The sequence below is a fragment of the Festucalex cinctus genome, chromosome 12 (assembly GCF_051991245.1).
Source record: "Festucalex cinctus isolate MCC-2025b chromosome 12, RoL_Fcin_1.0, whole genome shotgun sequence".
NCBI lineage: Eukaryota > Metazoa > Chordata > Actinopteri > Syngnathiformes > Syngnathidae > Festucalex > Festucalex cinctus.
In genome coordinates this window covers 21,283,362-21,306,171 of record NC_135422.1, presented here as the reverse complement: position 1 = coordinate 21,306,171, position 22,810 = coordinate 21,283,362, and the positions used below count along the sequence as shown (strand labels likewise).

General features: G+C 38.7%; 47 non-coding genes across 47 annotated transcripts; 17 read left to right on the top strand and 30 right to left on the bottom strand.

Moving 5' to 3' along the window:
• Window positions 1-124: 124 nt before the first annotated feature.
• trnam-cau (transfer RNA methionine (anticodon CAU)) lies at window positions 125-197 on the bottom strand. Its single transcript has one exon. It is a non-coding gene; the product is annotated as a tRNA-Met (tRNA).
• A 299-nt stretch (window positions 198-496) lies between these two features.
• Window positions 497-569, bottom strand: trnam-cau (transfer RNA methionine (anticodon CAU)). Its single transcript has one exon. It is a non-coding gene; the product is annotated as a tRNA-Met (tRNA).
• A 531-nt stretch (window positions 570-1,100) lies between these two features.
• On the top strand, window positions 1,101-1,174 carry trnaq-uug (transfer RNA glutamine (anticodon UUG)). Its single transcript has one exon. It is a non-coding gene; the product is annotated as a tRNA-Gln (tRNA).
• Window positions 1,175-2,902: 1,728 nt separating this feature from the next.
• On the bottom strand, window positions 2,903-2,975 carry trnam-cau (transfer RNA methionine (anticodon CAU)). Its single transcript has one exon. It is a non-coding gene; the product is annotated as a tRNA-Met (tRNA).
• A 107-nt stretch (window positions 2,976-3,082) lies between these two features.
• trnar-ucg (transfer RNA arginine (anticodon UCG)) lies at window positions 3,083-3,155 on the top strand. Its single transcript has one exon. It is a non-coding gene; the product is annotated as a tRNA-Arg (tRNA).
• A 4,991-nt stretch (window positions 3,156-8,146) lies between these two features.
• Window positions 8,147-8,219, bottom strand: trnam-cau (transfer RNA methionine (anticodon CAU)). The gene has a single exon. It is a non-coding gene; the product is annotated as a tRNA-Met (tRNA).
• A 92-nt stretch (window positions 8,220-8,311) lies between these two features.
• trnar-ucg (transfer RNA arginine (anticodon UCG)) lies at window positions 8,312-8,384 on the top strand. Its single transcript has one exon. It is a non-coding gene; the product is annotated as a tRNA-Arg (tRNA).
• A 418-nt stretch (window positions 8,385-8,802) lies between these two features.
• On the bottom strand, window positions 8,803-8,875 carry trnam-cau (transfer RNA methionine (anticodon CAU)). Its single transcript has one exon. It is a non-coding gene; the product is annotated as a tRNA-Met (tRNA).
• Window positions 8,876-10,453: 1,578 nt separating this feature from the next.
• Window positions 10,454-10,526, bottom strand: trnam-cau (transfer RNA methionine (anticodon CAU)). Its single transcript has one exon. It is a non-coding gene; the product is annotated as a tRNA-Met (tRNA).
• A 303-nt stretch (window positions 10,527-10,829) lies between these two features.
• On the bottom strand, window positions 10,830-10,902 carry trnam-cau (transfer RNA methionine (anticodon CAU)). Its single transcript has one exon. It is a non-coding gene; the product is annotated as a tRNA-Met (tRNA).
• Window positions 10,903-11,003: 101 nt separating this feature from the next.
• On the top strand, window positions 11,004-11,076 carry trnar-ucg (transfer RNA arginine (anticodon UCG)). Its single transcript has one exon. It is a non-coding gene; the product is annotated as a tRNA-Arg (tRNA).
• A 127-nt stretch (window positions 11,077-11,203) lies between these two features.
• Window positions 11,204-11,276, bottom strand: trnam-cau (transfer RNA methionine (anticodon CAU)). The gene has a single exon. It is a non-coding gene; the product is annotated as a tRNA-Met (tRNA).
• Window positions 11,277-11,912: 636 nt separating this feature from the next.
• Window positions 11,913-11,985, bottom strand: trnam-cau (transfer RNA methionine (anticodon CAU)). The gene has a single exon. It is a non-coding gene; the product is annotated as a tRNA-Met (tRNA).
• Window positions 11,986-12,571: 586 nt separating this feature from the next.
• On the bottom strand, window positions 12,572-12,644 carry trnam-cau (transfer RNA methionine (anticodon CAU)). The gene has a single exon. It is a non-coding gene; the product is annotated as a tRNA-Met (tRNA).
• A 256-nt stretch (window positions 12,645-12,900) lies between these two features.
• On the bottom strand, window positions 12,901-12,973 carry trnam-cau (transfer RNA methionine (anticodon CAU)). The gene has a single exon. It is a non-coding gene; the product is annotated as a tRNA-Met (tRNA).
• A 93-nt stretch (window positions 12,974-13,066) lies between these two features.
• trnar-ucg (transfer RNA arginine (anticodon UCG)) lies at window positions 13,067-13,139 on the top strand. The gene has a single exon. It is a non-coding gene; the product is annotated as a tRNA-Arg (tRNA).
• Window positions 13,140-13,559: 420 nt separating this feature from the next.
• Window positions 13,560-13,632, bottom strand: trnam-cau (transfer RNA methionine (anticodon CAU)). The gene has a single exon. It is a non-coding gene; the product is annotated as a tRNA-Met (tRNA).
• Window positions 13,633-15,217: 1,585 nt separating this feature from the next.
• On the bottom strand, window positions 15,218-15,290 carry trnam-cau (transfer RNA methionine (anticodon CAU)). The gene has a single exon. It is a non-coding gene; the product is annotated as a tRNA-Met (tRNA).
• Window positions 15,291-15,593: 303 nt separating this feature from the next.
• trnam-cau (transfer RNA methionine (anticodon CAU)) lies at window positions 15,594-15,666 on the bottom strand. The gene has a single exon. It is a non-coding gene; the product is annotated as a tRNA-Met (tRNA).
• Window positions 15,667-15,767: 101 nt separating this feature from the next.
• trnar-ucg (transfer RNA arginine (anticodon UCG)) lies at window positions 15,768-15,840 on the top strand. The gene has a single exon. It is a non-coding gene; the product is annotated as a tRNA-Arg (tRNA).
• A 127-nt stretch (window positions 15,841-15,967) lies between these two features.
• trnam-cau (transfer RNA methionine (anticodon CAU)) lies at window positions 15,968-16,040 on the bottom strand. Its single transcript has one exon. It is a non-coding gene; the product is annotated as a tRNA-Met (tRNA).
• Window positions 16,041-16,133: 93 nt separating this feature from the next.
• On the top strand, window positions 16,134-16,206 carry trnar-ucg (transfer RNA arginine (anticodon UCG)). Its single transcript has one exon. It is a non-coding gene; the product is annotated as a tRNA-Arg (tRNA).
• A 127-nt stretch (window positions 16,207-16,333) lies between these two features.
• trnam-cau (transfer RNA methionine (anticodon CAU)) lies at window positions 16,334-16,406 on the bottom strand. The gene has a single exon. It is a non-coding gene; the product is annotated as a tRNA-Met (tRNA).
• Window positions 16,407-16,699: 293 nt separating this feature from the next.
• On the bottom strand, window positions 16,700-16,772 carry trnam-cau (transfer RNA methionine (anticodon CAU)). Its single transcript has one exon. It is a non-coding gene; the product is annotated as a tRNA-Met (tRNA).
• Window positions 16,773-17,246: 474 nt separating this feature from the next.
• On the top strand, window positions 17,247-17,319 carry trnar-ucg (transfer RNA arginine (anticodon UCG)). The gene has a single exon. It is a non-coding gene; the product is annotated as a tRNA-Arg (tRNA).
• Window positions 17,320-17,448: 129 nt separating this feature from the next.
• Window positions 17,449-17,521, bottom strand: trnam-cau (transfer RNA methionine (anticodon CAU)). The gene has a single exon. It is a non-coding gene; the product is annotated as a tRNA-Met (tRNA).
• Window positions 17,522-17,658: 137 nt separating this feature from the next.
• On the top strand, window positions 17,659-17,731 carry trnar-ucg (transfer RNA arginine (anticodon UCG)). Its single transcript has one exon. It is a non-coding gene; the product is annotated as a tRNA-Arg (tRNA).
• Window positions 17,732-17,858: 127 nt separating this feature from the next.
• trnam-cau (transfer RNA methionine (anticodon CAU)) lies at window positions 17,859-17,931 on the bottom strand. The gene has a single exon. It is a non-coding gene; the product is annotated as a tRNA-Met (tRNA).
• A 93-nt stretch (window positions 17,932-18,024) lies between these two features.
• On the top strand, window positions 18,025-18,097 carry trnar-ucg (transfer RNA arginine (anticodon UCG)). The gene has a single exon. It is a non-coding gene; the product is annotated as a tRNA-Arg (tRNA).
• A 127-nt stretch (window positions 18,098-18,224) lies between these two features.
• Window positions 18,225-18,298, bottom strand: trnam-cau (transfer RNA methionine (anticodon CAU)). Its single transcript has one exon. It is a non-coding gene; the product is annotated as a tRNA-Met (tRNA).
• Window positions 18,299-18,409: 111 nt separating this feature from the next.
• Window positions 18,410-18,482, top strand: trnar-ucg (transfer RNA arginine (anticodon UCG)). Its single transcript has one exon. It is a non-coding gene; the product is annotated as a tRNA-Arg (tRNA).
• A 127-nt stretch (window positions 18,483-18,609) lies between these two features.
• On the bottom strand, window positions 18,610-18,682 carry trnam-cau (transfer RNA methionine (anticodon CAU)). Its single transcript has one exon. It is a non-coding gene; the product is annotated as a tRNA-Met (tRNA).
• A 93-nt stretch (window positions 18,683-18,775) lies between these two features.
• On the top strand, window positions 18,776-18,848 carry trnar-ucg (transfer RNA arginine (anticodon UCG)). The gene has a single exon. It is a non-coding gene; the product is annotated as a tRNA-Arg (tRNA).
• A 131-nt stretch (window positions 18,849-18,979) lies between these two features.
• trnam-cau (transfer RNA methionine (anticodon CAU)) lies at window positions 18,980-19,052 on the bottom strand. The gene has a single exon. It is a non-coding gene; the product is annotated as a tRNA-Met (tRNA).
• Window positions 19,053-19,145: 93 nt separating this feature from the next.
• On the top strand, window positions 19,146-19,218 carry trnar-ucg (transfer RNA arginine (anticodon UCG)). Its single transcript has one exon. It is a non-coding gene; the product is annotated as a tRNA-Arg (tRNA).
• Window positions 19,219-19,345: 127 nt separating this feature from the next.
• On the bottom strand, window positions 19,346-19,418 carry trnam-cau (transfer RNA methionine (anticodon CAU)). The gene has a single exon. It is a non-coding gene; the product is annotated as a tRNA-Met (tRNA).
• Window positions 19,419-19,728: 310 nt separating this feature from the next.
• On the bottom strand, window positions 19,729-19,801 carry trnam-cau (transfer RNA methionine (anticodon CAU)). The gene has a single exon. It is a non-coding gene; the product is annotated as a tRNA-Met (tRNA).
• A 94-nt stretch (window positions 19,802-19,895) lies between these two features.
• trnaq-uug (transfer RNA glutamine (anticodon UUG)) lies at window positions 19,896-19,968 on the top strand. Its single transcript has one exon. It is a non-coding gene; the product is annotated as a tRNA-Gln (tRNA).
• A 127-nt stretch (window positions 19,969-20,095) lies between these two features.
• On the bottom strand, window positions 20,096-20,168 carry trnam-cau (transfer RNA methionine (anticodon CAU)). The gene has a single exon. It is a non-coding gene; the product is annotated as a tRNA-Met (tRNA).
• Window positions 20,169-20,261: 93 nt separating this feature from the next.
• On the top strand, window positions 20,262-20,334 carry trnar-ucg (transfer RNA arginine (anticodon UCG)). Its single transcript has one exon. It is a non-coding gene; the product is annotated as a tRNA-Arg (tRNA).
• A 127-nt stretch (window positions 20,335-20,461) lies between these two features.
• trnam-cau (transfer RNA methionine (anticodon CAU)) lies at window positions 20,462-20,535 on the bottom strand. Its single transcript has one exon. It is a non-coding gene; the product is annotated as a tRNA-Met (tRNA).
• A 606-nt stretch (window positions 20,536-21,141) lies between these two features.
• trnam-cau (transfer RNA methionine (anticodon CAU)) lies at window positions 21,142-21,214 on the bottom strand. The gene has a single exon. It is a non-coding gene; the product is annotated as a tRNA-Met (tRNA).
• Window positions 21,215-21,307: 93 nt separating this feature from the next.
• Window positions 21,308-21,380, top strand: trnar-ucg (transfer RNA arginine (anticodon UCG)). Its single transcript has one exon. It is a non-coding gene; the product is annotated as a tRNA-Arg (tRNA).
• Window positions 21,381-21,809: 429 nt separating this feature from the next.
• trnam-cau (transfer RNA methionine (anticodon CAU)) lies at window positions 21,810-21,882 on the bottom strand. The gene has a single exon. It is a non-coding gene; the product is annotated as a tRNA-Met (tRNA).
• A 93-nt stretch (window positions 21,883-21,975) lies between these two features.
• trnar-ucg (transfer RNA arginine (anticodon UCG)) lies at window positions 21,976-22,048 on the top strand. Its single transcript has one exon. It is a non-coding gene; the product is annotated as a tRNA-Arg (tRNA).
• Window positions 22,049-22,176: 128 nt separating this feature from the next.
• trnam-cau (transfer RNA methionine (anticodon CAU)) lies at window positions 22,177-22,249 on the bottom strand. Its single transcript has one exon. It is a non-coding gene; the product is annotated as a tRNA-Met (tRNA).
• A 304-nt stretch (window positions 22,250-22,553) lies between these two features.
• Window positions 22,554-22,626, bottom strand: trnam-cau (transfer RNA methionine (anticodon CAU)). Its single transcript has one exon. It is a non-coding gene; the product is annotated as a tRNA-Met (tRNA).
• Window positions 22,627-22,810: the final 184 nt, after the last annotated feature.

Below are 22,810 nucleotides of genomic sequence, written 5' to 3'. Positions count from 1 at the left end.
CAGAAGTAATTGGGCTAGCAAGCTTCTTAAATGACTTTCATATCAAAAATATATTATGTAGACTATGTATGAATGAAGCTGAAGTCTGTTTTAACTGACGAGATTTTGGGGGAAAAAAAAGCCATGCCCTGTATGAGGATTGAACTCATGAACTTCAGATTATGAGACTGACGCGCTACCTACTGCGCTAACAAGGCTACTTCAGTAAAAAGAAGTAACAAGTGAAAAGCGAGGGATCTTTTTTTTTTTTTTTTTGGCTTTAAGAGTGCGTGCATCCAATCCTTACGTCACAGTGTGACCATGTGACCTAATGGATAAGGAGTCTGACTTTGGATCAGAAGATTGAGGGTTTGAGTCCCTTCATGGTTAGCCAAGTAATTGGGCTAGCAGCAAATTATTTGCTTCTTAAATGACTTTCATATCAAAAATGTATTATGTAAACTATGTATGAATGAAATCTTTTTTAACTGACGAGATTTGGGAAAAAAAACAGCTATGTCCTGTATGAGGCTCGAACTCATGACCTTCAGATTATGAGACTGACGCGCTACCTACTGCGCTAACAAGGCTGCTTCAGAGAAAAGAAGTAGCAAGTGAAAAGCGAGGGATCTTTTTTTTTTCTTCTTCTTCTTCTATTTTAAGAGTGTGTGCACTTACTTCACAGTGTGACCATGTGGCCTAATGGATAAGGTGTCTGACTTCGGATCAGAAGATTGATGGTTCGAGTCCCTTCATGGTTAGCCAAAGAATTGGGCTAGCAGCAAATTATTTGCTTCTTAAATGGCTTTCATATCAAAAATGCATTATGTAGACTATTTATGAATGAAGTCTGTTTTAACTGACGAGATTTGGGAAAAAAAACAGAGATGGCCTGTATGAGGATCGAACTCATGACCTTCAGACTATGAGACTGACGCGTTACCTACTGCGCTAACAAGGGTACTTGAGAAAAAGAAGTAAGCGAAAAGCGAGGAATCATCACGGTTTTTTGTTTTGTTTTTGTTTTTTAAATTTTATTTATGTATTTATTTATGTATTTATTTATTTATTTATTTTTTTTGCTTTGAGAGTGCATGCATCCAAACCTTATGTCACAGTGTGACCATGTGGCCTAATTGGATAAGGCGTCTGACTTTGGATCAGAAGATTGAGGGTTTGAGTCCCTTCATGGTTAGCCAAATAATTGGGCTAGCAGCAAATTATTTGCTTCTTAAATGACTTTCATATCAAAAATGTATTATGTAGACTATGTATGAATGAAGTCTGTTTTTACTGACGAGATTTGGGGGGGAAAAAGCAGCCATGCCCTGTATGAGGATGGAACTCAATACCTTCAGATTATGAGACTAACACACTACCTTCTGCACTAACAAGGCTCCCTCAGAAAAAGGAAGTAACAAGTGAAAAGCGAGGAATCTTCATTTTTTTTTTTTTTTTTTTTTTCTTTAAGAGTGCATGCATCCCAACCTTATGTTGGTGCGACCATCTGGCCTAATGGATAAGGTGTCTGACTTCGGATTGGAAGTAATCGGGCTAGCAAAAAAAAAAAAAAAAAGAATGCATGCATCGCAACCTTATTTCACAGTGTGACCATGTGGCCTAATGGAAAAGGTGTCTGACTTCAGATCAGAAGATTGAGGGTTCGAGTCCCTTCATGGTTAGCCAAATAATTGGGCTAGCAGCAAATAATTTGCTTATTAAATGACTTTCATATCAAAAATGTATTATGTAGACTATGTATGAATGAAGGGTACTTCAGAAAAAATAAGTAACAAGTGAAAAGCGAAGGATCTTTTTCTTTTTTTTTGCTTTCTTGAAGAATGCATGCATCCCAACCTTATGTCACAGTGTGACTATAGGTGCGTTTCCATTACCCTCAGTTTTGCGCAAAAGGCATGTTTCGCAAAAGTAAGCTGGTAATGGAAACACCGGATTTGCGAAAAAAACTCAAATATCGCAAAAAAGTTTTTGCGCTCTCATGAGGTGGTTTTTGAGACGTATCGAAAAAGAAGTATTTCGCAAAAGGGTAATGGAAACACTTTTTCGCATTAGTAGTCATGTGACACCCGCCCGGTCACGGAGGAAAGGAATGTAACACGTTGTTTATGTGTATTTTTATTAAACTTGCAATTACTATTTGTTTTTAGAATTATTAATTTCGGGTTTGCATTTTAGTTTTACATGCTGAAGTGATTTGTATTGGCGACTGCACGTCACGAGCATAAAAGAGAGAGAGGTGTAATCAAGCGAGCCGCCTTCGAAAAATTTAAGGAGAGGAGAGCTTGAAATCCTGTCCTGCCATGTCTGGTTAATTTAGCAGAAAACATCATAAACTTTGAACAATTTGTAACCCGCCTTTTACCCAGCTTCTGCATGGGAACAACAACAACATTTTAGGATTACAGGAAGTAGGAAGTACGGTGCCACTCGCTTTCGTGTCAGAACTGCTTGCCGACTGCCGAGGGACATACACAACAACACAAACACTAAATGCCCGAAACTGCCCGATGACGAGGAAGGGTGAGTGTTTTTAAAGTAATATAACTATACCGGGCATCAGTCTTCCGTAAACATCATGAGCACCTCCTACAGAACAGCGAGGTCTCGCGAGACGGGACATTCCAAGAATTGCGCCTCAGAAGCGACTCTCTTCAATGGAAACACCGACAATTCGAAATTGTACTCTATCGGACTCTATCTAACTATGTGGCCGAATGGATAAGGCGTCTGACTTCGTATCAGAAGATTGAGGGTTTGAGTCCCTTCATGGTTAGCCAAATAATTGGGCTAGCAGCAAATTATTTGCTTCTTAAATGACTTTCATATAAAAAATGTATTATGTAAACTATGTATTAGTGAAGTCGGTTTTAACTGACGAGATTTGGGAAGAAAAAAACAGCCATGCCCTGTAGGAGGATCGAACTCATGACCTTCAGATTATGAGACTGACGCGCTACCTACTGCGCTAACAAGGCTTCTTCAGAATAAACAAGTAACAAGTGAAAAGCGAGAGGTCAATTTTTTTTTTTCTTTTTTTTTTTTGCTTTAAGAGTGCGTGCATCCAAACCTTATGTCACAGTGTGACCATGTGGCCTAATGGATAAGGTGTCTGACTTCGGATCAGAAGAGTGTGGGTTCGAGTCCCTTCATGGTTAGCCAAATAATTGGTTTAGCAGCAAATTATTTGCTTCTTAAATGACTTTCATATCAAAAATGTATTAAGTAAACTGTGTATGAATGAAGTCTGTTTTAACTGACGAGATTTAGGAAGAAAAAAAAAAAAGCGATGCCCTGTATGAGGATCGAACTCATGACCTTCAGATTACGAGACTGATGCGCTAACAAGGCTACTTCAGAAAAAAGAAGTAACAAGTGAAAAGCGAGGGATATTTTTTATTTTTTTTATTTTATTATTTTTATTTAGTTATTTATTTTATGCTAAGGTGTCTGACTTCGGATCGGAAGTAATTGGGCTAGCAAGCTTCTTAAATGACTTTCATCTCAAAAATGTATTTTGTAGACTATGTATGAATGAAGTCTGTTTTAACTGATGAGATTTGGGGGAAAAAACAGCCATGCCCTGTATGAGGATCAAACGCATGACCTTCAGATTATGAGAGTGACGCGCTACCTACTGCGCTAACAAGTCTACTTGAGAAAAAGAAGTAACCGGGAGGCAGAGGAGGACGGGCGGGGGTAGGCGAGGAGGGAGAGGCGACAGGGGGGAGGAAGGGGGAGGGGGAGAGGGAACCACGGAGCACACCAGAGGCCCACCCGCCCCGAACTGCGCCGCCGGGCACGGAGCAGCGGACCGCGCCGGGACGGCACCGCCCCGGACACCAGGGAAAGCACTCCAACACGGCACCCCAGAGGGGGCCCAGGGAGCGGCCAAGATGCAACCGCCGCCGAGCAGACACCGGGGGGGTATAGTCACCCCCGCCCGGCCACGGGGGACAGCGTCAAGAAAATTGACTAATTAGCATGCAGTAACACCAAGTGTTGATGCTTAGTGCCCACTAGAAATAAATCTTAAGGAGTTAGTGAGTATAGTGTCGTATAGTGTGGTGTGCTCGAGCCCACTAGCAGCAACTAGGTTCCTGACTATATAAAAATAAAAACAATCAGATACAAAATACCAAATACAGAAGCAGCGAAAACAGAAGTTGTAACGATGTGGTGGCTCTCGTTAACAGGCAGAATCTTGGCAGGATTAAGTTGCCAAATTAAGATTAAAATATTCTATGTACCTAGACCATATTTGTTTAAATCTTGATACTTGATTTTTATTTAAGGCAGAGATTTTTTCCATTAAGATATAATTTATTAGTGGGTTTAACCAGTAGTCGATATTTAGAGATTGTTTATTTTTCCAATTGACAAGGATTTTTTTTTTTTTTAGCAATAGTAAGGGCTATAAGTATAGATTGAGATTGTTTACATGGTAGCTTAGTTATTGTTAAGTCACCTAGTAAACACAATCTTGGAGATAAAGGAAGCCTACAGTTTAATATATCAGCGAGCTTTTCCAAGATTTTAGTCCAGAAATGCAGCACTGGAGTACATGACCATAAAGCATGAAGATAAGTATCGGCAGTATTTTGTGAGCACTGGAGACAAATGTCGGAGTCAGAGAGTCCCATTTTTTTCATCATATATTGTGTAATATATGTTGTATGAAGTATCTTATATTGGATAAGTTGCAAATTTGTATGTTTTGTCATTTTAAATACATTTTCACAGATTTGGGTCCAAAAGTCTGGTTCCGGAACTATAGACAAGTCTTTTTCCCATTTTAAAGTCGGTAAATACGTTTTATTTGTGTATAAAAATAACTTATATATTTTTGATATTTTCTTTATTGTTGTTGGAGAAAGCTTTATAATATCTTTAGCTAAGACAGGCAGTTGGAGTGTATCCTGAAGTGTTGGGATTTGTTTCTTGACCATATTTTTAACTTGCAGATAATGTAAGAAATTTCCGTTTTTTTATTTCATATTTTTGGACCAAGTTTGTATACGATATAAACTTATCTGAGAAAAGATGATGAAGGTGTGTAATTCCTTTCTGCTCCCATAAGCTTAAATGGAACGACTGATTGTTAAGTTGAAAGTCGGGGTTATGCCAAATGGGAGAGAGCCCACAGGGCGCCAATTGGGAGTTTGTAATTTCTAATGCCTTCCACCAGGCAGTCAGGGTGGCGGCTATCATTGGGTTTTTAAAACAATTATGTCGTTTTAACGATTTTGTAATAAAGAGTAAATCTAAGAGTCTCAGGTTATTACAATCCTTCTGCTCCAATTCCAACCAACAGTTAGTATCTCTGTTGGGTTGTGTCCATAGCACAAGATATTGTAGTTGATTAGCTATATAGTAGTACATAAAGTTTGGTGCCTCTAAACCTCCTTTAGATTTACTTTCCTGAAGAGTAGATAGACTAATTTTTGCTTTTTTATGATAGCAGAGTCCAGCGATTGGAACCAGTTAGACGTAGGTTTAAATGGAATCATTGAAAATAAATAATTTATCTTTGGTAAAACTTTCATTTTTATAGTAGCTATCCGTCCTATTAAAGAGATCGGAAGATTATTCCAGCGCTCCAGGTCACTACGGATACTATCCAATAATGGTAAAAAATTTAAAGAAGTTAATTCAGTTAACTTAGGTGAAATTTTGACACCTAAGTATTTTAAATTTCCTGTAGGGAAGGAGTAGTGTGGATCCTGACTTGTGGGGTTCCATGAATTTTCTGTAATAGGCAACAATGTTGATTTTGTCCAGTTAATAGAGTAATCTGATAAGTGAGAGAATTTAGTTATTAAGTTAAATGCTTCCCCTAACGAGATAGCAGGTTCTTTTAAATAGAGTAATATATCATCGGCATATAGATTAATTTTATGTTCTATTGTTCCGGAGTGGATTCCTTGGATCCGTCTATCCTGACGTATACCTAATGCAAGCGGCTCAATAAATATAGCAAATAATAAAGGAGACATTGGGCACCCTTGTCTTGTACCTCTTTGTAGAGTAAAACTCTGTGATGTAATCCCATTAGTAGTAACTGTTGCTTTAGGAGAATCATATAATATTGAGACCCATTGAATGAATGACTCCCCGAAGCCGAATTTATTTAAGACAGCAAAGAGGAAGGACCAGTTAACTTTATCGAAGGCTTTTTCTGCATCCAGCGAAATAACAACTGCCTTTTTATCATACCGCTGTGACATACTAATCAAGTTAAAGAGCCTCCTAATATTATTAGTAGAATGACGACCTTTAATAAAACCTGTTTGATCGCTATGAATAATTGTCGAGATTACTGTCTCTAATCGAGATGCCAAGGCCTTAGCGATAATTTTAATATCGGTATTAATTAGTGATATCGGTCGGTAACTTGACGGGAGGGTGGGGTCTTTTTCTGGCTTTAATAAAAATTTAATTGCTGCTATATTCATATCTTGACGTATATCACCCTTAGTTTTAATTTCAGTTACTACTCTTAGAAATAATGGAGCAAACATTAACCAGAAATGTTTAAAAAATATAGCCGGATAGCCGTCTGGACCAGGTGCTCTGCCATTAGTGTCTAAAGCACTTTACAACTCATCTATAGTAAGCGGGGCATCTAGAGTATCTTTATGTAGTAGATAACTGAGGTATATTTAAGCTATGAAGGAATACCTCAATATATTCAGTAGGGGTGTGAATTGCCTAGTACCTGACGATTCGATTCGTATCACGATTCACAGGTCACGATTCGATTCGATACCGATTAATCCCGATACGAATGGTCACGATTCGATACCGATTAATCCCGATACGAATTTATAAGTCGATTGTTGCGATTTTTTTCCATTCAAATTTAGAAAACACTATCAGTAAATTTGTACATGTACACTGTAAGATTTGTATGAATATATTTATCTAAAACTTGAGGCTTATAACCGTGAGCCACTGTACACAAACAGTTTGCAATCTGTTTCACATTTGAACAGCATTAAAATAAAAATATTAAGGCTTAATGTGCCGTTCATATAACATTCTTCCATGCTCAAGGTGTGAATCCTAAAAAAAAAAAAAAAAAAAAAAAAAAAAATAAAAAAAATAAAAAAAATAAAATAAAATCGATTCTGCCGATTATTGAATCGATTCGAGAAAGCGCGATGTAGTATCGCGATATATCGCCGAATCGATTTTTTTTTTTAACACCCCTAATATTCAGGGTTAGGTCTATTAATTTCTGAGTATAGATTTCGATAATAGTTATAGAAAATATGGTTAATTTCTTCTGGTGATTGTGTGCATTCACCATTTATATCTTTAATAGCCATTATAAGAGATTTTTCCCGATTCCGTTGAAGTTGATTTGCCAGAAGTATACCTGATTTATTATTATATTCAAAATTATTATATCTCAACTGTTGTATAATAAACTCTGTCTTTTTAGATAACATGTTATCTAACTGTATTTTTATATTTTGTAATTCCGTCCATATTTGATTATTTGGGTTTTTTGCATATTCATCCGTTAGTTGTTTAATTTTATCTTCCAAGTATTTTTCTCATTTTTTATCCTGTTTCTTTTTGTAAGTTGAATATGATATAATTTTCCCTCTAATTACCGCTTTCCCTGCTTCCCAGTGAAGGGATTGAGATATATTTGGAGAGTCATTTATTTCCAAAAAATCTGCCCATTCCCTTCTTATAATTTTATCAAACTCTACGTCTTTCAGTAGTGAAATGTTAAAACGCCATATCGGGGGTAGTTTAAAGGTAGAGTCAATTTGTAGAGTGAGGGGGACTGGTGCATGATCACTTATAATTATAGAATGTATTTTTATAGCAGTTTTATCTACAATACAAGGCTACTTGGAAAAAAAGAAGTGAAAAGTGAGGGATCATCAGTTTTGTTTTGTTTTTGTTTTTTTGTTGTTTGTTTTTTGTTTTTTCTCTTTAAGAGTGAATGCATCCAACCTTATGTTGGTGCGACCATCTGGCCTAATGGATAAAGTGTCTGACTTCGGATCGGAAGTAATTGGGCTAGCAAGCTTCTTAAATGACTTTCATATCAAAAATATATTATATAGACTATGTATGAATGAAGCTGAAGTCTGTTTTAACTGACGAGATTTGGGGAAAAAAACAGCCATGCCCTGTATGAGGATCGAACTCATGACCTTCAGATTATGAGACTGACGCACTACCTACTGCGCTAACAAGGCTACTTCAGGAAAAAGAAGCATCAAGTGAAAAGCGAGGGATTTTTTTGTTTTTGTTTTAAGAGTGCATGCATCCAAACCTTATGTCACTGCGTGACCATGTGGCCTAATGGATAAGGTGTCTGACTTCGGATCAGAAGATTGAGGGTTTGAGTCCCTTCATGGTTAGCCAACTAATTGGGCTAGCAGACATTTATTTGCTTCTTAAATGACTTTCATATCAAAAATGTATTATGTAAAGGATTGAACTCATGACCTTCAGATTATGAAACTGACACGCTACCTACTGCGCTAACAAGGCTACTTCAGAAAAAAGAAGTGAAAAGTGAGGGATCTTTTTTTTTTTTTGCTTTCTTTAAGTGCATGCATCCCAACCTTACTACACAGTGTGACCATGTGGCCAAATGGCGTCTGACTTCGGATCAGAAGATTGAGGGTTCGAGTCCCTTCATGGTTAGCCAAATAATTGGGCTAGCAGCAGATTATTTGCTTCTTAAATGACTTTCATATCAAAAATGTATTTTGTAGACTATGTATGAATGAAGTCTGTTTTCACTGACGAGATTTGGGGGAAAAAAAACAGCGATGCCCTGTATGAGGATCGAACTCATGACCTTCAGATTATGAGACTGACGCACTACCTACTGCGCTAACAAGGCTACTTGAAAAAAAAATAAGTGAAAAGCGAGGGATCAGCACTTTTTTTTTTTTTTTTTTTCAGAGTGCATGCATCCCAACCTTATGTTGGTGCGACCCTCTGGCCTAATGGATAAGGTGTCTGACTTCAGATCAGAAGATTGAGGGTTTGAGTCCCTTCATGGTTAGCCAAATAATTGGGCTAGCAGCAAATTATTTGCTTCTTAAATGACTTTCATATCAAAAAGGTATTATGTAGCCTATGTATGAATGAAGTCTGTTTTAACTGACGAGATTTGGGAAAAAGAACAGCGATGCCCTGTATGAGGATCGGACTCATGACCTTCAGATTATGAGACTGACGTGCTACCTACGGTGTAGACGCAATCTGCTCTGCTCCTGCTTTGCTTTGCATTCTTTCAGCTGATAACTTCTTTTTTTCTTTCTTTTTCTGGGATTTTTCCTGGACATTTGCCTCGATGTGGCTGTACTACCTTTTTGTTTGGTAGATACAACCAGCTGGGCGCATTTTTCAACATTTTTTTTTTTTTTTGGGAAACTCCTCACGATAACGTGAGCACGGGACGCTAATCAGCACGCGACTGCTACTAGCAGCATGGCTGGACGAATGATGCCTTCCATCTCGACCGATGAATACCACAAACTTCTTCAGAAGATGGCAGTGCTGGAGACAAGAATGCACCGCCTTGAAATGTTTGTGGAGGTGAATGGAAAATTGTGGAATGACACCACACTGCCAATGTCTCCAAACGGTGGTCATGAGCATGCTAACAAACAGCTAGCTCCATCCACCGACCCTCTGTGGAATGTGCTGGGAGCAAAGCCAAAACTGAGGAGTCGTCGCCCAACAGCTGGACCTGACCGCCAACTAATGCCTGAGGAAACACGTCGGCCTATGCAAAAGGCTACCTCAACCCCAAGAAATCAGTCTTGGACGTTGGTACCAGCAAGAAAAAGGAAACCGTCTCTTGGCCGACGAAGACAAAATACTGATATCGAACTGAGAAACAGGTTTGCCGTGCTGTCGCCGAGCCAGCAAGCCTCGGGGGATCACAGCACCAGTCAAAGGTATGAAACCGGACCTCCTCAGCAAATCCGTTCAGCTACTGAAACACAAACACTGATAATAGGCGACAAAGCCTTGTTTGGTGTTAAACGTCTGTGCAGCAGAAAAAACACAAAAGTTCTGTGTTTTGCTAATGACATGGTGCCATGGTGACATGGAGGATCGAACTCATGACCTTCAGATTATGAGACTGACGCACTACCTACTGCGCTAACAAGGCTACTTGAAAAAAAAAGTAAGTGAAAAGCGAGGGATCAGCACTTTTTTTTTTTTTTTTTTTCAGAGTGCATGCATCCCAATCTTATGTTGGTGCGACCCTCTGCCTAATGGATAAGGTGTCTGACTTCGGATCAGAAGATTGAGGGTTCGAGTCCCTTCATGGTTAGCCAAAGAATTGGGCTAGCAGCAAATTATTTGCTTCTTAAATGACTTTCATATCAAAAATGTATTATGTAAACCATGTATGAATGAAGTCTGTTTTAACTGACGAGATTTGGGAAAAAAAAAACAGAGATACCCTGTATGAGGATCGAACTCATGACCTTCAGATAATGAGACTGACGCATTACCTACTGTGCTAACAAGGCTACTTCAGGAAAAAGTAGTAACAAGTGAAAAGCGAGAGGTCAATTTTTTTATTTTATTTTTTTGCTTTAAGAGTGCATGCATCCAAACCTTCTGTCACAGTGTGACCATGTGGCCTAATGGATAAGGTGTCTGACTTTGGATCAGAAAATTGAGGGTTTGAGTCCCTTCATGGTTAGCCAAATAATTGGGCTAGCAGCAAATTGTTTGCTTCTTAAATGACTTTCATATCAAAAATGTATTATGTAAACTATGTATGAATGAAGTCTGTTTTAACTGACGAATTTTGGGGAAAAAAACAGCCATGCCCTGTATGAGGATCGAAATCATGACCTTCAGATTATGAGACTGACGCGCTACCTACTGCGCTAACAAGGCTGCTTCAGAAAAAAGAAGTAGCAAGTGAAAAGCGAGGGATCTTTTTTTTTTTTTTCTCTTCTTCTTCTATTTTAAGAGTGTGTGCACTTACATCAGAGTGTGACCATGTGGCCTAATGGATAAGGTGTCTGACTTCGGATTAGAAGATTGAGGGTTCGAGTCCCTTCGTGGTTAGCCAAATAATTGGGCTAGCAGCAAATTATTTGCTTCTTAAATGACTTTCATATCAAAAATGCATTATGTAGACTATTTATGAATGAAGTCTGTTTTAACTGACGAGATTTGGGAAAATAAACAGAGATGCCCTGTATGAGGATTGAACTCATGACCTTCAGATTATGAGACTGACGCGCTACCTACTGCGCTAACAAGGCTACCTCATCAAAAGTAGTAACAAGTGAAAAGCGGTCAAATTTTTATTTTTTTTGCTTTAAGAGTGCATGCATCCAAACCTTCTGTCACAGTGTGACCATGTGGCCTAATGGATAAGGTGCCTGACTTCGGATCAGAAGATTGAGGGTTCGAGTCCCTTCTTGGTTAGCCGAAGAATTGGGCTAGCAGCGAATTATTTGCTTCTTAAATGGCTTTCATATCAAAAATGCATTATGTAGACTATTTATGAATGAAGTCTGTTTTAACTGACGAGATTTGGGAAAAAAAACAGAGATACCCTGTATGAGTATCGAACTCATGACCTTCAGATTATGAGACTGACTCATTACCTACTGTGCTAACAAGGGTACTTGAGAAAAAGAAGTAAGCGAAAAGCGAGGAATCATCACGGGTATTTTTTTATTTTTATTTTTTTGCTTTAAGACTGCATGCATCCAAAACTTATGTCACAGTGTGACCATGTGGCCTAATGGATAAAGTGTCTGACTTCGGATCGGAAGTAATTGGGCTAGCAAGCTTCTTAAATGACTTTCATATCAAAAATATATTATATAGACTATGTATGAATGAAGCTGAAGTCTGTTTTAACTGACGAGATTTGGGGAAAAAAACAGCCATGCCCTGTATGAGGATCGAACTCATGACCTTCAGATTATGAGACTGACGCACTACCTACTGCGCTAACAAGGCTACTTCAGGAAAAAGAAGCATCAAGTGAAAAGCGAGGGATTTTTTTTGTTTTTGTTTTAAGAGTGCATGCATCCAAACCTTATGTCACTGCGTGACAATGTGGCCTAATGGATAAGGTGTCTGACTTCGGATCAGAAGATTGAGGGTTTGAGTCCCTTCATGGTTAGCCAACTAATTGGGCTAGCAGACATTTATTTGCTTCTTAAATTACTTTCATATCAAAAATGTATTATGTAAAGGATTGAACTCATGACCTTCAGATTATGAAACTGACACGCTACCTACTGCGCTAACAAGGCTACTTCAGAAAAAAGAAGTGAAAAGTGAGGGATCTTTTTTTTTTTTTGCTTTCTTTAAGAATGCATGCATCCCAACCTTACTACACAGTGTGACCATGTGGCCAAATGGCGTCTGACTTCGGATCAGAAGATTGAGGGTTCGAGTCCCTTCATGGTTAGCCAAATAATTGGGCTAGCAGCAGATTATTTGCTTCTTAAATGACTTTCATATCAAAAATGTATTTTGTAGACTATGTATGAATGAAGTCTGTTTTCACTGACGAGATTTGGGGAAAAAAAAACAGCGATGCCCTGTATGAGGATCGAACTCATGACCTTCAGATTATGAGACTGACGCACTACCTACTGCGCTAACAAGGCTACTTGAAAAAAAAAGTAAGTGAAAAGCGAGGGATCAGCACTTTTTTTTTTTTTTTTTTTTCAGAGTGCATGCATCCCAACCTTATGTTGGTGCGACCCTCTGGCCTAATGGATAAGGTGTCTGACTTCGGATCGGAAGTAATTGGGCTAGCAAGCTTCTTAAATGACTTTCATATCAAAAATATATTATATAGACTATGTATGAATGAAGCTGAAGTCTGTTTTAACTGACGAGATTTGGGGAAAAAAACAGCCATGCCCTGTATGAGGATCGAACTCAAGACCTTCAGATTATGAGACTGACGCACTACCTACTGCGCTAACAAGGCTTCTTCAGGAAAAAGAAGCATCAAGTGAAAAGCGAGGGATTTTTTTTGTTTTTGTTTTAAGAGTGCATGCATCCAAACCGTATGTCACTGCGTGACCATGTGGCCTAATGGATAAGGTGTCTGACTTCGGATCAGAAGATTGAGGGTTTGAGTCCCTTCATGGTTAGCCAACTAATTGGGCTAGCAGCCATTTATTTGCTTCTTAAATGACTTTCATATCAAAAATGTATTATGTAAAGGATTGAACTCATGACCTTCAGATTATGAAACTGACACGCTACCTACTGCGCTAACAAGGCTACTTCAGAAAAAAGAAGTGAAAAGTGAGGGATCTTTTTTTTTTTTTGCTTTCTTTAAGAATGCATGCATCCCAACCTTACTACACAGTGTGACCATGTGGCCAAATGGCGTCTGACTTCGGATCAGAAGATTGAGGGTTCGAGTCCCTTCATGGTTAGCCAAATAATTGGGCTAGCAGCAGATTATTTGCTTCTTAAATGACTTTCATATCAAAAATGTATTTTGTAGACTATGTATGAATGAAGTCTGTTTTCACTGACGAGATTTGGGGAAAAAAAAACAGCGATGCCCTGTATGAGGATCGAACTCATGACCTTCAGATTATGAGACTGACGCACTACCTACTGCGCTAACAAGGCTACTTGAAAAAAAAAGTAAGTGAAAAGCGAGGGATCAGCACTTTTTTTTTTTTTTTTTTTCAGAGTGCATGCATCCCAACCTTATGTTGGTGCGACCCTCTGGCCTAATGGATAAGGTGTCTGACTTCAGTCTGACTTTGGATCAGAAGATTGAGGGTTTGAGTCCCTTCATGGTTAGCCAAATAATTGGGCTAGCAGCAAATTATTTGCTTCTTAAATGACTTTCATATCAAAAAGGTATTATGTAGCCTATGTATGAATGAAGTCTGTTTTAACTGACGAGATTTGGGAAAAAGAACAGCGATGCCCTGTATGAGGATCGGACTCATGACCTTCAGATTATGAGACTGACGTGCTACCTACGGTGTAGACGCAATCTGCTCTGCTCCTGCTTTGCTTTGCATTCTTTCAGCTGATAACTTCTTTTTTTCTTTCTTTTTCTGGGATTTTTCCTGGACATTTGCCTCGATGTGGCTGTACTACCTTTTTGTTTGGTAGATACAACCAGCTGGGCGCATTTTTCAACATTTTTTTTTTTTTTTGGGAAACTCCTCACGATAACGTGAGCACGGGACGCTAATCAGCACGCGACTGCTACTAGCAGCATGGCTGGACGAATGATGCCTTCCATCTCGACCGATGAATACCACAAACTTCTTCAGAAGATGGCAGTGCTGGAGACAAGAATGCACCGCCTTGAAATGTTTGTGGAGGTGAATGGAAAATTGTGGAATGACACCACACTGCCAATGTCTCCAAACGGTGGTCATGAGCATGCTAACAAACAGCTAGCTCCATCCACCGACCCTCTGTGGAATGTGCTGGGAGCAAAGCCAAAACTGAGGAGTCGTCGCCCAACAGCTGGACCTGACCGCCAACTAATGCCTGAGGAAACACGTCGGCCTATGCAAAAGGCTACCTCAACCCCAAGAAATCAGTCTTGGACGTTGGTACCAGCAAGAAAAAGGAAACCGTCTCTTGGCCGACGAAGACAAAATACTGATATCGAACTGAGAAACAGGTTTGCCGTGCTGTCGCCGAGCCAGCAAGCCTCGGGGGATCACAGCACCAGTCAAAGGTATGAAACCGGACCTCCTCAGCAAATCCGTTCAGCTACTGAAACACAAACACTGATAATAGGCGACAAAGCCTTGTTTGGTGTTAAACGTCTGTGCAGCAGAAAAAACACAAAAGTTCTGTGTTTTGCTAAAGGTGCCATGGTGACATGGAGGATCGAACTCATGACCTTCAGATTATGAGACTGACGCACTACCTACTGCGCTAACAAGGCTACTTGAAAAAAAAAGTAAGTGAAAAGCGAGGGATCAGCACTTTTTTTTTTTTTTTTTTTCAGAGTGCATGCATCCCAATCTTATGTTGGTGCGACCCTCTGCCTAATGGATAAGGTGTCTGACTTCGGATCAGAAGATTGAGGGTTCGAGTCCCTTCATGGTTAGCCAAAGAATTGGGCTAGCAGCAAATTATTTGCTTCTTAAATGACTTTCATATCAAAAATGTATTATGTAAACCATGTATGAATGAAGTCTGTTTTAACTGACGAGATTTGGGAAAAAAAAAACAGAGATACCCTGTATGAGGATCGAACTCATGACCTTCAGATAATGAGACTGACGCATTACCTACTGTGCTAACAAGGCTACTTCAGGAAAAAGTAGTAACAAGTGAAAAGCGAGAGGTCAATTTTTTTATTTTATTTTTTTGCTTTAAGAGTGCATGCATCCAAACCTTCTGTCACAGTGTGACCATGTGGCCTAATGGATAAGGTGTCTGACTTTGGATCAGAAAATTGAGGGTTTGAGTCCCTTCATGGTTAGCCAAATAATTGGGCTAGCAGCAAATTGTTTGCTTCTTAAATGACTTTCATATCAAAAATGTATTATGTAAACTATGTATGAATGAAGTCTGTTTTAACTGACGAATTTTGGGGAAAAAAACAGCCATGCCCTGTATGAGGATCGAAATCATGACCTTCAGATTATGAGACTGACGCGCTACCTACTGCGCTAACAAGGCTGCTTCAGAAAAAAGAAGTAGCAAGTGAAAAGCGAGGGATCTTTTTTTTTTTTTTCTCTTCTTCTTCTATTTTAAGAGTGTGTGCACTTACATCAGAGTGTGACCATGTGGCCTAATGGATAAGGTGTCTGACTTCGGATCAGAAGATTGAGGGTTTGAGTCCCTTCATGGTTAGCCAAAGAATTGGGCTAGCAGCAAATTATTTGCTTCTTAAATGGCTTTCATATCAAAAATGCATTATGTAGACTATTTATTAATGAAGTCTGTTTTAACTGACGAGATTTGGGAAAATAAACAGAGATGCCCTGTATGAGGATCGAACTCATGACCTTCAGATTATGAGACTGACGCGCTACCTACTGCGCTAACAAGGCTACCTCATAAAAAGTAGTAACAAGTGAAAAGTGGTCAAATTTTTATTTTTTTTTCTTTAAGAGTGCATGCATCCAAACCTTCTGTCACAGTGTGACCATGTGGCCTAATGGATAAGGTGTCTGACTTCGGATCAGAAGATTGAGGGTTCGAGTCCCTTCATGGTTAGTCAAAGAATTGGGCTAGCAGTGAATTATTTGCTTCTTAAATGGCTTTCATATCAAAAATGCATTATGTAGACTATTTATGAATGAAGTCTGTTTTAACTGACGAGATTTGGGAAAATAAACAGAGATGCCCTGTATGAGGATCGAACTCATGACCTTCAGATTATGAGACTGACGCGCTACCTACTGCGCTAACAAGGCTACCTCATAAAAAGTAGTAACAAGTGAAAAGCGGTCAAATTTTTATTTTTTTTGCTTTAAGAGTGCATGCATCCAAACCTTCTGTCACATTGTGACTATGTGGCCTAATGGATAAGGTGTCTGACTTCGGATCAAAAGATTGAGGGTTCGAGTCCCTTCATGGTTAGCCGAAGAATTGGGCTAGCAGCAAATTATTTGCTTCTTAAATGGCTTTCATATCAAAAATGCATTATGTAGACTATTTATGAATGAAGTCTGTTTTAACTGACGAGATTTGGGAAAATAAACAGAGATGCCCTGTATGAGGATCGAACTCATGACCTTCAGATTATGAGACTGACGCGCTACCTACTGCGCTAACAAGGCTACCTCATAAAAAGTAGTAACAAGTGAAAAGCGGTCAAATTTTTATTTTTTTTGCTTTAAGAGTGCATGCATCCAAACCTTCTGTCACATTGTGACTATGTGGCCTAATGGATAAGGTGTCTGACTTCGGATCAAAAGATTGAGGGTTCGAGTCCCTTCATGGTTAGCCGAAGAATTGGGCTAGCAGCGAATTATTTGCTTCTTAAATGGCTTTCATATCAAAAATGCATTATGTAGACTATTTATGAATGAAGTCTGTTTTAACTGACGAGATTTGGGAAAAAAAACAGAGATACCCTGTATGAGTATCGAACTCATGACCTTCAGATTATGAGACTGACTCATTACCTACTGTGCTAACAAGGGTACTTGAGAAAAAGAAGTAAGCGAAAAGCGAGGAATCATCACGGGTATTTTTATTTTTTTATTTTTTTGCTTTAAGACTGCATGCATCCAAAACCTATGTCAAAGTGTGACCATGTGGCCTAATGGATATGGCGTCTGACTTCGGATCAGAAGATTGAGGGTTCGAGTCCCTTCATGGTTAGCCAACTAATTGGGCTTGCAGCAATTTATTTGCTTCTTAAATGACTTTCATATCAAAAATGTATTATGTAAACTATGTATGAGTGAAGTCTGTTTTAACTGACGAGATTTGGGAAAAAAAAAACAGGCGTGCCCTGAATGAGGATCGAACTCATGACCTTCAGATTATGAGACTGACGCGCTACCTACTGCGCTAACAAGGCTACTTCAGGAAAAAGTAGTAACAAGTGAAAAGCGAGAGGTCATTTTTTTTTTTATTTTTTTTTTATTTTTTTTTTTTTTTTTTTTTATTTTTTTTTTGCTTTAAGAGTGCATGCATCCAAACCCTCTCTCACAGTGTGACCATGTGGCCTAATGGATAAGGTGTCTGACTTCGGATCAGAAGATTGAGGGTTTGAGTCCCTTCATGGTTAGCCAAAGAATTGGGCTAGCAGCAAATTATTTGCTTCTTAAATGGCTTTCATATCAAAAATGCATTATGTAGACTATTTATTAATGAAGTCTGTTTTAACTGACGAGATTTGGGAAAATAAACAGAGATGCCCTGTATGAGGATCGAACTCATGACCTTCAGATTATGAGACTGACGCGCTACCTACTGCGCTAACAAGGCTACCTCATAAAAAGTAGTAACAAGTGAAAAGTGGTCAAATTTTTATTTTTTTTTCTTTAAGAGTGCATGCATCCAAACCTTCTGTCACAGTGTGACCATGTGGCCTAATGGATAAGGTGTCTGACTTCGGATCAGAAGATTGAGGGTTCGAGTCCCTTCATGGTTAGTCAAAGAATTGGGCTAGCAGCAAATTATTTGCTTCTTAAATGGCTTTCATATCAAAAATGCATTATGTAGACTATTTATGAATGAAGTCTGTTTTAACTGACGAGATTTGGGGAAAAAAACAGAGATACCCTGTATGAGGATCGAACTCATGACCTTCAGATTATGAGACTGACGCATTACCTACTGTGCTAACAAGGGTACTTGAGAAAAAGAAGTAAGCGAAAAGCGAGGAATCATCACGGGTATTTTTATTTTATTTTATTTTTTTTTGCTTTAAGACTGCATGCATCCAAATCTTATGTCACAGTGTGACCATGTGGCCTAATGGATAAGGCGTCTGACTTCGGATCAGAAGATTGAGGGTTCGAGTCCCTTCATGGTTAGCCAACTAATTGGGCTTGCAGCAATTTATTTGCTTCTTAAATGACTTTCATATCAAAATTGTATTATGTAAACCATGTATGAATGAAGTCTGTTTTAACTGACGAGATTTGGGAAAATAAACAGAGATGCCCTGTATGAGGATCGAACTCATGACCTTCAGATTATGAGACTGACGCGCTACCTACTGCGCTAACAAGTCTACCTCATAAAAAGTAGTAACAAGTGAAAAGCGGTCAAATTTTTATTTTTTTTGCTTTAAGAGTGCATGCATCCAAACCTTCTGTCACAGTGTGACCATGTGGCCTAATGGATAAGGCGTCTGACTTCGGATCAGAAGATTGAGGGTTCGAGTCCCTTCATGGTTAGCCAACTAATTGGGCTTGCAGCAATTTATTTGCTTCTTAAATGACTTTCATATCAAAAATGTATTATGTAAACTATGTATGAGTGAAGTCTGTTTTAACTGACGAGATTTGGGAAAAAAAAAAAACAGGCGTGCCCTGTATGAGGATCGAACTCATGACCTTCAGATTATGAGACTGACGCGCTACCTACTGCGCTAACAAGGCTACCTCATAAAAAGTAGTAACAAGTGAAAAGCGGTCAAATTTTTATTTTTTTTGCTTTAAGAGTGCATGCATCCAAACCTTCTGTCACAGTGTGACCATGTGGCCTAATGGATAAGGTGTCTGACTTCGGATCAGAAGATTGAGGGTTCGAGTCCCTTTATGGTTAGCCAAATAATTGGGCTAGCAGCAAATTGTTTGCTTCTTAAATGACTTTCATATCAAAAATGTATTATGTAAACTATGTATGAATGAAGTCTGTTTTAACTGACGAATTTTTGGGAAAAAAACAGCCATGCCCTGTATGAGGATCGAAATCATGACCTTCAGATTATGAGACTGACGCGCTACCTACTGCGCTAACAAGGCTGCTTCAGAAAAAAGAAGTAGAGAGTGAAAAGCGAGGGAATCTTTTTTTTTTTTTTTTTTTTTTTCTTCTTCTTCTTCTTCTTCTTCTATTTACGCCACAATGTGACCATGTGGGCTAATGGATAAGGTGTCTGACTTTGGATTAGAAGATTGAGGGTTCGAGTCCCTTCATGGTTAGCCAAATAATTGGGCTAGCAGCAAATTATTAGCTTCTTAAATGACTTTCATATCAAAAATGTATTATGTAAACTATGTATGAGTGAAGTCTGTTTTAACTGACGAGATTTGGGAAAAAAAAAAAAAACAGCCATGCCCTGTATGAGGATCGAACTCATGACCTTCAGATTATGAGACTGACGCGCTACCTACTGTGCTAACAAGGCTCCTTCAGGAAAAAGAAGTATCAAGTGAAAAGCGAGGGATCTATTTTTTTTTTTTTCTTCTATTTTAAGAGTGTGTGCACTTCCATCACAGTGTGACCATGTGGCCTAATGGATAAGGTGTCTGACTTTGGATTAGAAGATTGAGGGTTCGAGTCCCTTCATGGTTAGCCAAATAATTGGGCTAGCAGCAAATTATTTGCTTCTTAAATGACTTTCATATCAAAAATGTATTATGTAAACCATGTATGAATGAAGTCTGTTTTAACTGACGAGATTTGGGAAAATAAACAGAGATGCCCTGTATGAGGATCGACCTCATGACCTTCAGATTATGAGACTGACGCGCTACCTACTGCGCTAACAAGGCTACCTCATAAAAAGTAGTAACAAGTGAAAAGCGGTCAAATTTTTATTTTTTTTGCTTTAAGAGTGCATGCATCCAAACCTTCTGTCACAGTGTGACCATGTGGCCTAATGGATAAGGTGTCTGACTTCGGATCAGAAGATTGAGGGTTCGAGTCCCTTCATGGTTAGCCAAAGAATTGGGCTAGCAGCAAAATATTTGCTTCTTAAATGGCTTTCATATCAAAAATGCATTATGTAGACTATTTATGAATGAAGTCTGTTTTAACTGACGAGATTTGGGAAAAAAAACAGAGATACCCTGTATGAGGATCGAACTCATGACCTTCAGATTATGAGACTGACGCATTACCTACTGTGCTAACAAGGGTACTTGAGAAAATGAAGTAAGCGAAAAGCGAGGAATCATCACGGGTATTTTTTATTTTTTTTCCATGTTTTTTTTTTTGCTTTGAGAGTGCATGCATCCAAACCTTATGTCACAGTGTGACCATGTGGACAAATGATTAAGGTGTCTGACTTCGGATCAGAAGATTGAGGGTTTGAGTCCCTTCATGGTTAGCCAACTAATTGGGCTAGCAGACGTTTATTTGCTTCTTAAATGACTTTCATATCAAAAATTTATTATGTAAAGGATTGAACTCATGACCTTCAGATTATGAAACTGACACGCTACCTACTGCGCTAACAAGGCTACTTCAGAAAAAAGAAGTGAAAAGTGAGGGATCTTTTTTTTTTTGCTTTAAGAATGCATGCATCCCAACCTTACTACACAGTGTGACCATGTGGCCAAATGGCGTCTGACTTCGGATCAGAAGATTGAGGGTTCGAGTCCCTTCATGGTTAGCCAAATAATTGGGCTAGCAGCAAATTATTAGCTTCTTAAATGACTTTCATATCAAAAATGTATTATGTAAACTATGTATGAGTGAAGTCTGTTTTAACTGAAGAGATTTGGGAAAAAAAAAGAAAAGCCATGCCCTGTATGAGGATCGAACTCATGACCTTCAGATTATGAGACTGACGCTCTACCTACTGCGCTAACAAGGCTACCTCATAAAAAGTAGTAACAAGTGAAAAGCGGTCAAATTTTTATTTTTTTTGCTTTAAGAGTGCATGCATCCAAATCTTATGTCACAGTGTGACCATGTGGCCTAATGGATAAGGCGTCTGACTTCGGATCAGAAGATTGAGGGTTCGAGTCCCTTCATGGTTAGCCAACTAATTGGGCTTGCAGCAATTTATTTGCTTCTTAAATGACTTTCATATCAAAAATGTATTATGTAAACGATTGAACTCATGACCTTCAGATTATGAGACTGACACGCCACCTACTGCGCTAACAATGCTACATCAGAAAAAAGAAGTGAAAAGTGAGGGAACTTTTTTTTTTCTTTTTTTTTGCTTTCTTTAAGAATGCATGCATCCCAACCTTACTACACAGTGTGACCATGTGGCCAAATGGCGTCTGACTTCGGATCAGAAGATTGCGGGTTCGAGTCCCTTCATGGTTAGCCAAATAATTGGGCTAGCAGCAAATTATTAGCTTCTTAAATGACTTTCATATCAAAAATGTATTATGTAAACTATGTATGAGTGAAGTCTGTTTTAACTGACGAGATTTGGGAAAAAAAAAAAACAGGCGTGCCCTGTATGAGGATCGAACTCATGACCTTCAGATTATGAGACTGACGCGCTACCTACTGCGCTAACAAGGCTACCTCATATAAAGTAGTAACAAGTGAAAAGCGGTCAAATTTTTATTTTTTTTGCTTTAAGAGTGCATGCATCCAAACCTTCTGTCACAGTGTGACCATGTGGCCTAATGGATAAGGTGTCTGACTTCGGATCAGAAGATTGAGGGTTCGAGTCCCTTCATGGTTAGCCAAAGAATTGGGCTAGCAGCAAATTATTTGCTTCTTAAATGACTTTCATATCAAAAATGTATTATGTAAACCATGTATGAATGAAGTCTGTTTTAACTGACGAGATTTGGGAAAAAAAAACAGAGATACCCTGTATGAGGATCGAACTCATGACCTTCAGATAATGAGACTGACGCATTACCTACTGTGCTAACAAGGCTACTTCAGGAAAAAGTAGTAACAAGTGAAAAGCGAGAGGTCAATTTTTTTTATTTTATTTTTTTGCTTTAAGAGTGCATGCATCCAAACCTTCTGTCACAGTGTGACCATGTGGCCTAATGGATAAGGTGTCTGACTTTGGATCAGAAAATTGAGGGTTTGAGTCCCTTCATGGTTAGCCAAATAATTGGGCTAGCAGTAAATTGTTTGCTTCTTAAATGACTTTCATATCAAAAATGTATTATGTAAACTATGTATGAATGAAGTCTATTTTAACTGATGAATTTTGGGGAAAAAAACAGCCATGCCCTGTATGAGGATCGAAATCATGACCTTCAGATTATGAGACTGACGCGCTACGTACTGCGCTAACAAGGCTGCTTCAGAAAAAAGAAGTAGCAAGTGAAAAGCGAGGGAATCTTTTTTTTTTTTTTTTTTTTTTCTTTTTTTTTTTTTTCTTCTTCTTCTATTTACGCCACAATGTGACCATGTGGCCTAATGGATAAGGTGTCTGATTTTGGATCACAAGATTGAGGGTTCGAGTCCCTTCATGGTTAGCCAA